Source organism: Salminus brasiliensis, chromosome 21 (assembly GCF_030463535.1).
Source record: "Salminus brasiliensis chromosome 21, fSalBra1.hap2, whole genome shotgun sequence".
In the NCBI taxonomy this organism is placed as follows: domain Eukaryota; kingdom Metazoa; phylum Chordata; class Actinopteri; order Characiformes; family Bryconidae; genus Salminus; species Salminus brasiliensis.
Window position 1 is genome coordinate 26,348,028 of NC_132898.1, and position 15,045 is coordinate 26,363,072.

General features: G+C 46.6%; 1 protein-coding gene across 1 annotated transcript in view; it reads left to right on the forward strand.

Moving 5' to 3' along the window:
- suclg2 (succinate-CoA ligase GDP-forming subunit beta) overlaps positions 1-15,045 on the forward strand; it is a 128,300-nt gene that overhangs the window by 34,246 nt on the left and 79,009 nt on the right.

Consider the following 15,045-nt stretch of genomic DNA (forward strand, 5'->3'; position numbering starts at 1 on the left):
CTTTGCTTAGCTAGCTCGGCTACAGCTCCACTGAGTACCAGGCAGCCCAGAGCAGCTGCCATAAAAGCTTGCATCTGAGTCGAGCGATTGGTTTTGTGAGGAACAAACGTGAAATGCGAGACCGGCTTAGATGAGTTAGCTAGCAGGCTAAACACCACAGTACAGGCCATGTTCCAGCTAAGCGAGGCTCCAATCACACACGTTTATTGGATAAAGCCTCGTATCTGAGAGCACAGAGTTGAGTAAATGGTCATAAGAGTGGTTTCTGTTGTTTGCAGGCTTAGGTTTTACTAGACTGCTTCATCCAGATTTGAGTCCTCCCCTTTCTAATCGAGCTTAGCACATTGCTAAACTTACAACAATGGTGGGCTTGTTTGTTTTTTCGTATTTTCCCACCTCACCAATCAATGAGTCCCCACATCGCGCCCACCCTGTGGCCTTCTCCTCATTTGGGCGTGCACTAGACGCACGGACCAGAAATTTGACACATCAGAGATGTCTCAATTATGAAATGCCGTCCTCATTTTGAGACAGTCAGCATTACTGTAAACCAGCCCTTGCTTGACACAAACATCTGCACTTGTTTAAAGTTGAAGACCTTAGTTCTTCTAAATCATTTACACTTATTTTTAAGGCATTTAGCAGACAATCTTCTCCAGAGTGACTTCCAAAAGTGCTTCACTGTTCACTCAGAAAATATCCTTAGCTAGTTTCTATTGGCTTGAATCCAGTAGGTACCTCGAAGCTTAGACACTACTAAACACAAAAGTCAGTATGGAGACCTAATACTCTACTCTTCACCAAAGTACTCTTGGAAGAGGCGTGTCGTCAGTCTGCGTTTGACAGACCGTGAGTGACTCTGCCATTCGGACACCCAGGAGAAGCTTGTTCCACCGCTTCAGTGCCTGGACGCTTGTCTTCTGTGGATCTTAAAGAATGGCGGGTCGAGCCGAGCTATACTTGAAGCTGGAAGGGCTCTTGGTACAGATCGGCTTTTGACCAGTGCTATTAAGTGTATAGGGGCTGGTCCATTCTTGGCTTTGCAGGCTGGTGTCAGGGTTTTGAATGTGATGCGGGCAGCAGCTACAGGAAGCTGGTGAAGAAAACTCAGCCGAGAAGCTACATGGCTGGAATTTGTAGGTATCTGTTTTTCTTCTGATGGGCTGAGCAAAAGTAGGTCATTGTGAAGTGCTCAATACTAAATTCTGTATTAAAACACTCCCAAGAAAGGCATGTTTGTGATGTTTACCACGCACGATACCCTCAAACCAAAGAGTCCAGACTGATTTCTTTTCCATGTCCCCCAGCCCTGACACGAGGACCGCACAAGTGGCCGAGAGCCACGAGCCGGAGATAAATGGAGGTGGGCTAAAATGTGCAAGTGTCCCGGCTACTCGCGTTAAGCCACGCGTGCTGGGTGAGTGTGAAGGAGCCCGGGCCTCTTTCCAGAGGCTGATCCCTCAGCTGCCCGCTCTCGCGCCTGTAATCTGCTCTTTATCTTGCTGCTCACAATGGGCTTTAGCGCAGCCTGCCACGCTCCCGCACGCTCGCCTAGCTGCTACAGTGCAGCATGAGCCCGCGCCTTCGACAGTGTTTCATCCAAATGCCGTCCTGGCTCCCTTTGAAATGAAAGCAGAAGCAAACAGGGCTGCCACTGATGCCTCATTTGTTCACTGTATGTGTAGGTGGGAGAGGGAGCGAGTGTGTGGAGCGCGACAGGGCACAAGAATGCGGAAAATTCCGACAAAATTCCGACACTACAGATGTGATGCATCATTCTTGGTGAAATTCCCCCAAAAAATTATTGCATTGCCTCTATCAAACCTGCGTGGACTACTTTCCATCTTGGAAAAGTGAAAGGAACGCAGATCGCAAATATTTGAACAAAAGTTCTGATCTGGTAGCCATGTGGATCCGCCTCCTAGTCAGCTAAACCAGCCTTTAGGGAGGCCTTGAGCGACAGATCAGGTAAAACCAAGGTAAACAAGCAGGAATGGACCAAAGCTTGGACGTAGCTTTGATGTCCATTTGCTCGGAGATGATTTTGAGCTTCTTTTGGAGCTCCACCCATGATCAACACAGTACGTTAACATTTCTCAGTAAGATCTAGTTGCTGGGAGACTAATCCATCATCTTGGTTGTGATGATGATGATGAACATGGACGCCATTATCATTAGTATCATTGTGCTGACTTCTGTACCACCGATAGACCTTGTTCACCTACAAGACTAGTGCCTTATTAGGAGTATGCGTATGAAAGCCCTCGTGAGCCTCCAGGGCCGGACAGGGTTTGGGTTTAATGGATAACATATGTCCATACATCCTGTTCTATCAACCAAACACAGGCTTGTTTTAGAGATGACACAATGCTGCCCGTCATCCAATCATCATACTTGCTTCTTCTTGATCAGGGTTGCAGAGGGTTCAGAGGCAGGGTGTCCATAACCCCTGGACAGGGTGCCAGTCCATTACAGGGTACCTTACATACTATAACATGTAGGGACAGTCTCATCTTCGTCTTCTTATCCGCTTCCTGGTCAGGGTCTGCCTACCTGTAAGGGTACCGAACACATCAGTTTCCCATCGAACAGTCACACCAAGGGACAATTTAGGTGGGAGGTAAGCCCAGGCCCCAGGTTTGGAAAGCTCAGATATGGACACTGCTTTAAAATGAGTGTGCTTACTTAAGATGAGCATCTAAAAGTGGACCGTCATGCTCAAACTACTGAAACACTCGACTGCTACACAGGATGAAACACACAGATTTGTTACAGGATCTAAAGGGGTTTTTCCCCCTCAAATAGCCCGTCCAGTGTTTCCTGCTGGTATCGATCCAATAGCACTACCCTTCCCCACTGATACTGATCTACTCATATCGTTGTTCATATGACTGCGACTCTTGTGGCCTAAGGTGTTAGGTCATGTGTGAGGGACCAATCCGAGCAGCTTTCTCGATTTGTCCGACTGAGTTTGGGCTGGCCTCTGTCGCTCCTCTTTCCAGCTCGGCACACACGGCTCCACAGCCGGGTCTCCGTGGGCCCTGGCATGGCCCAACCCGGGCGACACTGTGCCGAGCTGACCAGGCGAGACGCAAATGGATTTCTGTCACTGCGACGTGGCCGCCAGCTTTTTTTCCTCCCTCCGCGACGCGACGGGATGGACACACACTCTCCCCATCTGTGGCGGACCCACTTACCCGTGCTGCATTGCAGCTGACAGCTCAATCGGACACTCTCTCTTGTGCACACACTCTCGCGGACACAGCAAAGATACTTTAGTACACCATGATTTATTGCACTTGCAACTTTAGGGACTTTAAATCCACGCTATATGGAGAGATATTCTAAAAAATGTATTGGGACATTTATGGTATGAGGTGGCGGTCTATAGTTCTGTTCCCGGAGAAGGAACTTGTTTTTTTTTTTTTTTTTTTTTTTTGGAGGCTTTTGTCTTTCTTTTGCTATTCAGAGAAGATAGGAGGGGAAAAGTGGAGCAAAGAACAAAGAGAGGATATAAAAGTTGCTGTCCTGGAAGACCGAAAGACTGGCGAATCCCCCCCACCCCACCCCACCCTTCTCTCTTGAAGTTGCCTGCTTTATTTGCTGACTGGCTGCGAGCCTTGATGCTAATGAAGGCGCACCTGTCTCTAAAGAGGGCCTGTGTTTGGCTTCCAAGTAGGGGGCCTAAGTGATCTACCTGTCAAAGAGGCAAGGCTGATGCTGCCTTCATCACTCACAGGTACGATTATGCAGCTTCAGCACCCAAAACACACATCCACACACATCCACTTGTGGACAAACACCAGCTAAAAATGCAGTTGTTGCACTGTGATTGGAAGATGAACCTGAATTTTGATTTCCCTGTGGTTTGGTGATGCGGTAAAGCGAATCCAAGAGAGACGGACAGAAAGCACCCAGGAAAACTGAAAGCTGTGCTGAAGTAAATCACGCTGACTGTCCTACAAAACGTAGATGCATACCTGGATTGAAGGTTTCTGCATCAGGAAAATGTTTTGGTTGCTTGTCCTGGCCTGTCGAGATATCGGAACCGTTTCTGCACAGTAATCAAAAGCCTCTCTGTTTTAATGCACAGACTAGATGCAGGCGTATGTGAGGACGGATTGTGAGCCCGGCGCTCATCTGCCATCTTTTAGAGAAAGCGTCTAATGAAGACAAATCTGTGTTTTTCCCTGCCTCTCCCGTGTCAGCCGTGCGGCAGGGCTCGCTCCTGTTTTCTTCAGCCAACGAAAGAGTTGCATTATTTTGGCCTCCGGTTCGCGGCGTTGGCCGTGTTGACACATGCATCTGCCGGGTACATGGTGATGGATTTTCCTCTTAGAATGTTCCAGATCAGCCTTCCCAGCGTCTGTGAAGGGAGGTTTAGTCCACCCCGGAGAATTGCAGAGACCTAATGGACAAGGCGCGAATATGGAGGAACATTTGGCCATGTCTTATGTATTCTCATCACTTTCTTTTTTTAGTCTCGTCTTCTCCCAAATGATGCCCCTTGTCAAGCGGCAGGAATCAATTTCCATCCCAAAAGGGAGATGCCAGATTTGATTTTGCTTAAAGATGGGGAATTCCATGACATATTGGTGCTGTGATGTTCTACATATGTGTTTGTAGATACGGGTTGGTGCGGCAGGCAGCCAGTTGAACTCTTGAAGTTTTAATGTCTATCTGATAACTTTAGATTATCTCAAACGTCAGATCGTCAGAAACCTGGATCTGAATCTCTATAGCTTTACTCCGCTTAAGCTTCGCAGGTGTTTTTTTATTGCATCTCTATTTCTTTCTTCATTCCTCTACGTCTTCCTCTAGGCTGTATTTCCATGAAAAACATATAAATATATAGACTAACTAAACTACCAATTACGAGCCCAGGCCATGTGAATGAATTTAGCCGGGACATGAATAGTCAATGTAAACAGGACTGCTTTATGCCTCTTGTGCACCTCGTTTAGCGAGGTGGCCGTATTTGATATGGCTCGGCCCTGTATTGCTGCTAAAGTGTGCTGGCATCAAACCACCTCAGAGGAAACAGGGGGAAGTACCCGCTTTTAACGTACCTTCTCCTGCTTCCTTATTTATTAATCACCTTGCTTTTTCTTTTTCCTTTGTGGAGGATGAGCCGTATCTACGTTCCTCGGCTTGGATAATTTTCCTGGAAGATTTAGACTGTTATCCCTAATAGCTGCTGGGATCTGGGCCTTGTTGAGGGCAATTACTTTGAAGAATCGTAGACTTTCGAAGGCACGTCTCTGGCGTTTCATTTCCCGTCATCTTTTCCACATTTTGCTTTTTCAAGTGAAGCTTACGAATCACTCCAGCACACAGATTAGTGCGATTCCAGCCAGAACAACTGCTTTGGAATAATGGTAGCGCTACGGCTACATTGGAGGAACCCAGCTGTGGTGTTCCTTTGGCACTTTCCTTTAGTCTTGAGTTTGATTTGGGTTTATAAAGCCTGAGTTGGTTCAACTTGTTCGATCAACAGCCTGGAACCTGGTGTGGTTCTGCATTGGTTTCACTGAGGTTACAAAGTCAGCTGCCTTGGTTCCATTATGGTTAAAGCAAGTTAACCAGAGTCAGCCTCGGCTCCAGTGTGGGAACCTGGAGGTCATGTCAGCAGGACCGTGCAACCTGGGAAATTGTTCATGAACCGAGTCTCTCCTTGGCTTGACTGCAGTTAGAGAGGTTTCCAGAGTCGGCTGCCTCAGCTTCGCTGTGATTTAAGAAGGGCTTCTGAGCCAGCTGCCTCGGCCCTCGAAAGGCAAAAGGAGCCACCTCGGCCCCACTGTGGCTGTGGAATCGAACGTCTCCTCTACGAAAGAGCCTCAAAGCAGCGCTGTTCTTCCATCTCGCCTCTTTCTTCTGCCGGCTCCTCTTCATCAGCTGTGTCGGACCATATGTCTCACTCTGAACCCACCACTCCGCCATGTCCCAGCCATCTGCCTCGCTTTCTCTCTCCTCTCTCTCTCTCTCTCTCTCTCTCTCTCCCTTTCTACGAGCCTCCGCGGCCAAGCGTGACGAGCAACGAGCCTCTATCTCTCGCTGCTTTATGCTAAACAGAATCTGCACAAACGACTTGCCTCAACCTCTGCGCTTTATTTATTTATTTATTCATTTATTTATTTATTTCCTAAAGGCCTTTGTGTGTTCTGTTTTGTTTCTCGCTCTGTCGTTTATTGTCAGAGATGGGCTTTGATAGGCCGATGCTGGTCAGGCCAATTTCTGTGATGGGAGATAAAAGACGTTTGAAGTGTTTTTTTTTTTGTTGTTGTTGTTGTTTGTTGTTGTTTGTATTCATGGTTGTCTGTTGTGGAGCTCCTGTGCTAATCAGGTCTGATTGTTAGATGTTATGAATACAATCAATAGTGACGTGACCAACGGCGGCAGGGTACGCCCCTGTGAATTTGAGTCAATCTACGAAAACATTTGTCATTTTCAAATTTTCACAACATCCTCAAAAAAACATTTTTCCACCTCAGGCATAAAATCCGTATTAATATGATCACTTTTATTCAGACATATTTACATTAAAATGTGATGGGGTGGTTCATTCCCTCATTTAGTCAAGTTCCAGACCTAGCGCTGTAGGAACCGAAGTTATCGGGGTGGTTGGGTTGAGTTCGACTATTAGACCCTGTCTAACATTAAAAGGCAACAAATAAACAACGTTAAAGAATGTCCGAACGTGACATTTTTTTGGACCTGCATTCTGCAGAGGATCAAATGATGTCACTTCCTCTTTGCGATGTCATTTAAAGCAACAGTACATTATTTATAGACTGAAGAAGTTTGTGTGACGGGGTGGTAACTCTAACTCTGAGGTTTTTGTTTTGAGTTAAGGAATCTTAAACTAAGGTCTCCCACCATCTCAACACATTTAAAAAGCACATTGGAGGGTCGTCAACAAGCATGAGGAGGCAAGGCTTAGTCAGGCGTGGGCAGGGCGGAAACCAGCCAGTCCAAAGCTAATCTGCTTCAGATATTGCCGCTTCGACCAGCCCGAGCGTTGACGTTCTTAAGGGTGTCGCCCACTTAATGCAGGGAGAAATCACCTCTCTGTTAAATTCATTAATTTAGGTGGAGTTACGGATGGAGCACTATCCAAGTTCGGAACAGCGAAAGCGTCATTTATCAGCATAAAATGTCTTTTATTGGACAAATTGCCCAAATTTTTACTCTTACTTTAAGTGAACGGGTACAGCAGGGTTTCTATATGAAATTAGGTGTTATTTATATAAAATAAATAAATAAAAAAGTAAGGACATTTTTAATGTTCCTTCATATGGGCCCTTTAAATGGCCCCTCATGAAATCTGTATTTGTGTTTATGTATGATGAACATGCATACATATTATGTTGTACCTGGATTCCTTCCAGAAGTGGAGCCTTCTCACATTTCTGAGTACCCGTATGGAGACCCTTGAGTCACTAATGGAATCTGTGCTCGTAAAACAACACATGCACAAAAGAAAGCCGTAATACAGGAAAAATCTCTGGAGTTTATGAATCATAAAGAACTGTAATTGGCCCGGTGATTTGTGCCCCCGTGGTAAAACAATAGCGGCGGCTTTTCAAATGATTCTGCAAATCCGTTGGCAGACGGGAGCGCAAGCCGCGCTTTCTACGAACTCACAAATCAAAATGTAATTTGGCCTTCCTGACGGCTCCTCGGGATTGACATTACCCACGGTGCATTACTGCTCCCCGCGCCGCTGGAGCTTCTGCGACCGCGGCGGCAGGAGCTATGACGCCATTACTTTGCTAATGCTTGCTCCAAATTGCATGTTTTATTAGGGCCGTTCTACGCTCCATTTAGCGCTAAATTTGTACGAAGAAATGGTGTTATTATTATTGTTTTTTCGTTTGTTTTTTTTTTCTTTCCTCCCACTGAATTTGTTCCAGATTTTGTTTCTTGCTGGCTCACGTCCCCGTAAATGTGTTTGTTTGAGTGTGTGTGTGTGTATGTGTGATTGCACATGCCGGGCTGGCAAATCCGAGAGCGCTGTAACCATCGCCAGACGGCGTGACTCTCCCTGCCTTTGTTAGGCCGCGGCTGATTTGCGTGAAGAAGGCTGAAATTGTGAATGATTGAGTGTAGTCCAGCAAGCGTGGCTGATCCTCCATTCAGTTCCGTTATGGTTTGTTTGGAGCTGGAGCATCCAATTCCAGGAGGGCTGGAGTCCAGAACAGTGTCATGATTTCCTGCTTAAACAGGTCATCAGTTGGACTCAGAGTGGCGTAGGGGCAGTGCAGTCTAATGCACTACCTCTATGGCCAGGGAGTCGCGAGATTGAATCCCGAGCCATGCCGCTTTGCCATCGGCGGCCGGAGTCCGAGAGAGTGCAATTGACTGTGCTCTCTCCGGATGAGTAGATGGCACCCGCTCTTTCCTCATGACTCTTAAGCGATGTTGGCGATGCTGGCACAGGTGTCTGTTAGCTGGGGACCTGGCGCTTTCCTAAGCATGTCTGCTGTGGCTAAGCATGTCTGCTGTGGCTAAGCATGTCTGCAGTGTCTGTCTTTGCACGTAGCAGAGGAGACATGTTAAGGCCTCACCCGTCAAGTGTTGGGATGGGTAGGTCAGTTGGCAGTAGAAAATGGGGAGAAAGGCGCTGGACTAACGCCCTCCAGGACCAGAGCTGGACATCCTTGTCTGATAGGAACTAAGGATGCACCGATCTGGCTTTCTCATTTCCGATACTGATACAGATACATATTGCATATTGGTCGATACCTGATACCGATCCGATACCATTGTTGAATTAATAAACCTTATACCTCACCATGTAATAGAGACTTAAGGCATCAGGATTGACGTAAACATTATTTTACTAACTTTGTAAAATGAAATCTAACAAATGAACACATACATATAAAGGTACTAAGTTGCTATTTCTTTATCACCTAAATAAACAGTGGTGCAGGACCTTGACACAGCATTTAAATTCAAAATAACATCTTAAAATATAAAAATACATAATGTAACAGCCAAAACAAACAAAAAAAATAAGTAGCTTCACTTTGTCAAACACACAAACATCAATCTTATTTTATTTTTTTTAGTGTCATTCAAAATAAAATCTAGCAGCTGAACCTGAGAATAAATAAGTAACATTGCAGTGCAATCTCACACCAACAAATTAAAGTGAAAGGATCGGTTCCATGGATCAGCCTAATTATCCGATACCTGATCCAGCTCATTTTGTTAATATCTGGACCGATATCCGATCCTAATATTGGATCGGTGGATCTTTAATAGAAACCTCCCTGATTTCTTTTTTGAGAGGATAGAGACCTGTCAAAAAACATCAGGGTAAGACACTAGATTCAGTCGTCCAAAGCACATTGTCTCTCGCAAACTTGAGTCTTTGTCTGATGATGTTTTTTTGTTTTTGACAGGTTTCCTCCTTGCACGGCTCCCGTGAAACTCAAACTTGTGCAGTTTTCCCCTTTCTGAGGGTCGATGCTGTACTTCAGCATCAACTGTGGCGAGAGCTACCTGTAGGGCCCGTAATGGCTTTTTGTGGTCTGTTCTTGAGCTGAACTCGTTAGGATGACCTGACCTGACCTGACCTGGCCATGTTGGTGGTTGTTTCATTTGAAATGACTGATGTCTGATTGTTCAGATCCCTTCCCAGACTCCTCTGCATCTACAACCAATTCTTTCTGAAGGCCTCAGAGAGCTCGCCATAGTGATGCCACTCGATGTGATACATACCGATGAATGGGGTTGTTGGGGACTCCCAAAAAGAATGTCATTAATAGACCCACCAAATGTTCAGGAACAGGCCCTGGTGTGTGTGTGTGTGTGTGTGTGTCAGTTGTATGGTGTTTCTCTGTCTTGCTGCTGTGTGTGTGCTCAGCAGCAGCGCTCTTTTGAGACAGGTTGGAGAGACGGGAGCCAGCGAGGATGTTGATTGACATAGACATGCAGGCTGACAGCTCACGGTGTGTGTTTCAGCAGCTAGAATGAAGCAGCAAGCTGCCCTGGGCCTCTTGTACACACAAACACACACAAACCCGCAAACACACACACACACACTGGCTCAATCTGGGCCGAGCCTGCGCTACCACAAGCACACCATGATCGTATTGCTCCACTCTTGCGTCTGATATGGTCAGGGCTGGGAAAGTCAAACCGACAGAGTTCCTGGGTGGAAGCTTTGCTCTCCTTAATTACCTCAGCCTGCTCCGCTCTCCTCTGCGCTACTCTGGCTGTTAGTAAATCAGTTTTAGGGAGGCAGTGTAATCTCCCTTAGATTAGCTCCTCGCCGAATGGATGTTTGCCCTGCAAATAAGCCTGAGCGCAACTGCTCTGTATTTTCTGCAGAAGACTGCTCTTATTGATCCTCAAAACAGGAACATAACAGAAAGCTTAACCTTCAGCTGGAGTTTGAGAAATGCGAAGCTGCAGAGATCGCTGCCACCAAACTTTTAACCTAGTTTAAGAACAGGGTCTTTGTTTTCTTCTACCAGATTTTGGCCATTTACCTCGTCCAGCCTGGGTTTCCATAGCAACTGCCTAGCTTAGTACTTGAGAAAGGTACTGAGATACCTTTGCAACCACCTTGCATCATCATAGCCACTGACTGGAAGTGGAAAGCACTCAAGCCACGCAAGAGCCTTCTGCGCTTCCTATTGGAGGCAGCCATGTAATTTCCCGTCGTTTCCTATAAGCGTGCTTCCCTTGTAGCGGCGAAGGCCTGCGATTGGTCGGTTTGTTTCTCAACCGGACAGCTTAATGCAGCTCTCTGGACCGAGCTGATTCAGGTCTAGTTTGCATAGTGTGTATACCTGTAGGTGTCTGCTGCTCATCCTTCTGCTCGGCTTCTGCTGCTGAGTGACAGGCTGAAGGTTTTCCTCCCTTCACGGCGTGTGTAACTGTCACACAGGAAGATGGATGGCATACGAGGTTATCACCAACACCAGCCTGAACAAATGAGTCTCACACACCCGTATACCCTCTTATTATTCACACACTCTCTCACACACTCTTATTGTAATGTACAATACACACATCTCTTCTTGGCCTTTGCAATTTTTTTCTGAAGCAATGTAAATAAACATCTACCTGTGATTATGGTGATGTATAGTCACAGGCAATAGTTCAGGCACCCAGGATTGAGTAGAGATGCTTTGTTGGTTTTTAAAGTGAAGGTAAAATCGCAGAAAAGGGCCAGCAGCTTCAAGTCATGTTCACTTCAACCGTCAGAGTGTCTGGAAAATGTGATCACAGGTTTTCTGGAAGGTATTTCTATAATTGTTGTGGATGTCAGTCAGCGTGTAAAAGACTTGGACCAGGAGAGACTGAGCGAGACCAAAGGATACCATGACAACTGGAGAGACACTCTGAGCAAGGCAGAAAGGGACCAAGTGAGGCGAAAAGGGATCTAGGAAGAGACTAAGAGAGAATTACAGATAGGCAGAGGCCAAATCAGACCGGCCAAAACAGGCAGTGACCGATCAAGAGAGACTAAGAACGATGAAGAGCAACCGTGACAAACTGAGGGAACACTAAGAGAGACTGAGAGCGAGAGACCGTGACCGATCAAGAGGGGCTGAGAATGATGAGGAGATACATGACAGGCTGAGAAAGAGACTGAGAGAGGCCAAGTGAGACCCTGACAGACCGAGGGAGACATGGAGAGAGAATCTGAGTGAGACCGAGGTAGAGGCCGAATGAGACAGACAGAGAGACACTGTGACAGGCTGAGAAAGAGACCGAGAGAGGCCAAGTGAGACCCTGACAGACCGAGGGAGACCCTGAGAGAGAATCTGAGCGAGACCGAGGTAAAGGGCGAATGAGACCGGCCGAGAGACACTGTGACAGGCTGAGAGAGGCCAAGTAAGACCCTGACAGACCGAGGGATACACTGAGAGAGAATCTGAGTGAGACCGAGGTAAGGGGCGAATGAGACCGGCCGAGAGACACTGTGACAGGCTGAGAGAGAGAGTGACTGAAAAAGGAAAAAAAAAACAAGACCAAGAGAGGCCTAGACTGGTGAAGAGCAACCCTGAGACCCATAACCGGCTAAGAAAGAGACTGAGACGGACCAAGTGAGGCCGTGATGACTGAGAGAGATTGTGACGGAGAGGCTGTGGAGCACTGAAAAAGAATAAGACAGACCGAGACAGTCCAAGAGAGACTAGGTGAGATCCCGATGGGTTGAGAGACAGACTTAGAGGGAGTTTCTTGGACTGTGACACAGAGAGAGAGAGAGACTGCGAGAGACCAAGACGGACCTTTACAGACCAGGAGATGCTCTGTGTATCACGGTGTCTCTTTTTCTGAAAAGGCCTGTCTTGGTCTCTCTGTGTGTCACGATCTGTCTTGGTCTCTCTTGGACTGTGACAAACTGAGAGAGACCAAGACCGACCAAGAGAGATTGTGACACACTGAGAGAGACTCAGAGAGACCGTCCAAGAGAAACACTCTCACAGTCTGTCACGGTCTCTCCTGGAGTGTCTCAGCCCATCACAATCTCACTTGGTCTTTCTTGGACTGTCTCAGTCCGTCACAGTCTCTCTCTTAGTGTGTCATGGTCTCTCTTGCACTGTCTCTGAGATTGTGAAGGACTGAGACAGTCCAAGAGAGACCATTACACACTGAGTGACCAAGATAGTCTGAGACTGTGATGGGCAGAGTCTCTCTTTATGTGTGACACAGTCCAAGAGAGACTTTCTCTCAGTCTGTCACGGTCTCACTTGGGGTGTCTCAGCCCATCACAATCTCGCTTGGTCTCAGTCCGTCACTGTCTCTCTTAGTGTGTCATGGTCTCTCTTGGACTGTCTCTGCGACACTGAGAGAGATTGTAAAGGACTGTTTACAGACCATTACACACTAAGAGAGGCCAAGATGGTCTGAGACTGTGATGGGCTGAGTCTCTCTTTATGTGTGACACAGTCCAAGAAAGACTCTCTCTCAGTCTAGCATGGTCTCTCTTGGACTGTGGCAGATGTAGAGAGACCAAGAGAGACTCTGGCACAGTCTGAGAGCTAGCTGAATGGCATGCAGTTTGATTTATTTATTGAATTGACAGATATTGATCTTACAACAGCGACTTTTTTCATTTCCTTTTTAGATGTGTGAAATTAGTTCTTTTGTTTTTGGAGTTTAACTTCTATTATCCTCTATAGTAGCAGGAAACATTCCACCCAATAGTTGTTGCTGTATGAGTTTTTGACGTCTTTCTATATTGTACTCTCCGCTCTTTGATTCGCAGTCGAGCTGAAGTGCGGCGGGAGAGTTCTGGGCGCACACACTCTTCTGTTTAAGAGCACAGGGCTCGGACACGGCGCCACTTTACAGCTGAACGCTGGAAGTCATTATCAGGGAATTGCTACCGCGAGCAGGTGGACAGCTCTAACAAGGGCTTCGCTGTCAGCCGCATGGTGACAGTTGAAGTTGAGACCGAACGCACATTGGCGCACACGCCTGGCCTGGGCCTCCTTATCAAGCCCTGTTCTGTTTTGCGAGGGGTTTGGCATCATTAGACACTCTGCGCCTGCTTCCTGCCTGTGCTGTACCCGCAGTCTGATCCGGACTGGTGTATGTATGTGTGTGTGTGTGTGTGTGTGTGTGTGTGTGTGTGTGTGTGTGTGTGTGTGTGTGTGTGTGTGTGTGTGTGTGTCGGTGTGTAACTGTGTACGGTGATGATCAGACAGGTCAGACTCCCTCTCTCTAAAGGCTGTCTGTTTCCTGTCATCCGGCAGCAAATTAGACAGACGCGGGACACATGGACGCTGCCTGACTGACGCTTCAAAAAGAACACCACCAGCAGGGTTCATGAAACACACTTGCAGAGACTTTACTTCACTTCAAATGGATCTGAAGCTGTTAGTGATCAAACAATTAAAAATTGTTAATATAGTGTTTAAATGCAGCACAGTGTTTCAGCATAGATGATCATGTCCTTAATTCCCCCTTGTTGCCTCTGAGAATCCCCACATGGTAACAGACATAGCTTTGTTTCTGTCTAAAGAATAGGAAGTGGGCCTGGAACTGAAAAGTAGTTAATTCAGTCCGCTGGACGGGCATGAAAGAAAATGTTCCTGGGACTGGAAGTTAATCAGTTGAATCCCTTGGATTGGCAGAAAGGGATGAGGGCCTGGGACTGGAAGGTTGTCGATTCAATCCCCTGGATCGGCTGAAAGGGATGTGGGCCTGGGACCGGAAGGTTGTTGATTCAATCCCCTGGATTGGCTGAAAGGGGTGTGGGCCTAGGACACGAAGGTTGTTGATTCAGTCCCCTGGGTTGGAAGAAAGGGGTGTGGGCCTAGGACACGAAGGTTGTTGATTCAGTCCCCTGGGTTGGAAGAAAGGGATATGTTTTTACCTAAATTACCAGGTTTTCCACCACATCAAAGACCTGCTGAGGCCTCCTAAAACCAGTTACCAGCAAAAGCCAAAATAAAGGATTTTCTGCTGGGATTCTAACCACACTGTTACTCTATTAGCTTGGTGCTAACAATTAGCTTGCTAGCACACAAACTTCCTCAACCTTCCTCAACTGTTCTGTTCTCTCCAAAATAGTCATCCGATTGCTGATTGTGTGTCAGAAATGCTTGTGTCAATTTCAGGTCCCACTTTGTTGGTCCTTTTAGAGATGGTCTACAGATGTTCAGAGTTCAATATAATGTTTAATTATTTAACTAAACGTAATATAATGGCAAGTTAAGCATCTGCAAAGCATCTGTGATAAACCAGCCATGTCGTAATTGCTCAGTGATCTTCCGCGCCTGAGACGCCTTTGGAGAAATCACCTCAGCAGGTCTAGGAACGCAGGGATGTAAGGCCTTCATTTCAGATCTCGGCTCATTGCACCAAATTTGAGGGAAGATGATTATCCAAATTTGTTTTTGGATTCAGTGGCGCCTTCCACCTAATGCAGTGCTTACCTGAGGATGTGATTTAATTAAATCGGCCACCCGCCCCAAGTTTACTCGTTTGTGTGGCGGCGAGGCTGTAATAATAATATTTCAAATACGCTTTATGGGCAAAAGTATTGGGACACCTGCTTAATCAAGGTAAGAA